Source organism: Guillardia theta (assembly GCF_000315625.1).
Source record: "Guillardia theta CCMP2712 unplaced genomic scaffold GUITHscaffold_272, whole genome shotgun sequence".
Taxonomy (NCBI): domain Eukaryota; class Cryptophyceae; order Pyrenomonadales; family Geminigeraceae; genus Guillardia; species Guillardia theta.
The window spans coordinates 8819-10657 of NW_005434404.1; positions in this window are offsets into that span (position 1 = coordinate 8819).

Consider the following 1839-nt stretch of genomic DNA (forward strand, 5'->3'; position numbering starts at 1 on the left):
TATCGTCACTCTCCCCCTTGGAGTCCTACAGGCCTCAGCCGTCTCCTTCTCTCCTCCTCTCCCCGACGAGAAGCTGCAGGCCATTCACGCGCTAGGCATGGGGGTCGAGAACAAGGTGACAGAGCGAGGGAAGGAGAGGGGGAAGAAGGAGCGTCAGGTTCATTCAGCATGCAGGTCATCTTGCGGTTCTCGCGCTGCTTTTGGCCAAAAGACGTTCCCTACCTTCAGTGTATCCACCCCTGCGTGAGGTGACTCCTCCTTCTCCTCCTCTCCCTCCTTCTCTCCTTCTTCCTTCTTTCATCTCACCCTCTTCATGTATGAGGCTGGCGTGAAGGAAATCAGAGGGTTTGTTACGCTTTTCACATGTATTGATCTGCATTGCTTCAAGATCTTCATAACCGAGGCAATGCTATCAATCTTTGATTCAATTGATTTCCAATGCTTCTAACAATCTACAAGTCAATTGTTTTCGCCGATTCTCCTTTCTCTTCCCCCCTTTCACTTTCCTTACTTATGTCCGTGCCATTCACTATATGCGACGTCATATTCCTCGGCTTACATCTCCCACCTCCCCTCCTCTCTCTTTCTGCTTCTCTCTCACCTGTCCTTCATTCCCTCGCTCACACTCTCCTCTTTCCCCCTCCCTCCCAGTCTCTTTCCATTCCTAGACCCTTGCCAAACTCTCTCTCCCTCTCAACCCTCTGCAGCATCTTCGTCTATCTCTCACTCTCTCACCCGCCCTATCTCCTCTCTTCCCCTCCCTGTGTACGGACATGGGGCCGGGACCATTTTTTTTTTGCGCTTTTATTGTTATAAGTTGGTGCTGGCAGTAGCGAGTGCGCCTCAGATCATGGAGAGAGACAATATTGGCCTTCTTGGTAGGATCGACGCGTCTCTGGTACTACGGTACGAGTCCGCCTCGTCACCTCCGCGTCCGGACTCGGACCGTCCCGGGCCCTTCTTCGGGCCCGACGACGCCGGCACCCGGCCGGCTGCCTGCGGGGTTCTGATCAGAACATAACTGCGGCACCCGGCCGGCTGCCTGCAGGGCCCGGGGGGTTCAAGGGGCCTTGAAGTTCTCTAGCAGTGGACCGTACGCCCCGCGAGGAGACGATTGTAACTTTAATCAGACTCAGAGAGTAGAAGCTACCGTTAAACGAAAACAGTTCCTCCTCCTCCTCCTCCTCCTCCTCCTCCTCCGAGTCCCTCCTTGCCGCCTTCGTCATGCTCCCCCTCCTAGTCCTCCTAGTCCTCCTAGTCCTCCTAGTCCTCCCCTCAGCAGCAGCTGCTTACTCCTCATGTGAACTCGATGAGTTTCTTCTTTGTCGGGGGACGAGTCTTGACCTTGACGTCCCCGTAGACATTGACACAACAAGACAGCCTGACGCCAGCTCAGACGGCGCGGGAGAGAGGAAAAAGGTGGGGGAGGGGCAGTGGGGATGAGAGAAAAGAAGGAAGGAGATGGAGGCAGTGGGGATGAGGGGGAAGGGGAAGAGGCGGGGGGAGAGAAGGAGCAATACCTGTACGATCCTGGCATCTTACGTAAGAAATTCTCTTCGTCGATGGACTTGCTGTTAGTGTACTGCAAAGACAATAAGACGAGAAGTGGGAAAAAGAAGGAGAAAATAGGAGAAGAAGATAGAGAAGGAGAGAGCAGAGAGGAGAGAAAGGGAAACGATGATCATTGCGATAATTGAGTGAGGAAAGGAAAGTGACAAGGAGAGGGGGGAAGAGAGAAGGAAAGGGGAGGGGGAGGGAGGGGGGAAAGAGGGAGGGGGTGGGAGAGGCAAAACGAGGAGAGCGAGAGAGGGGGAGGGGAGAGGAGGAGGGAGGAGACGG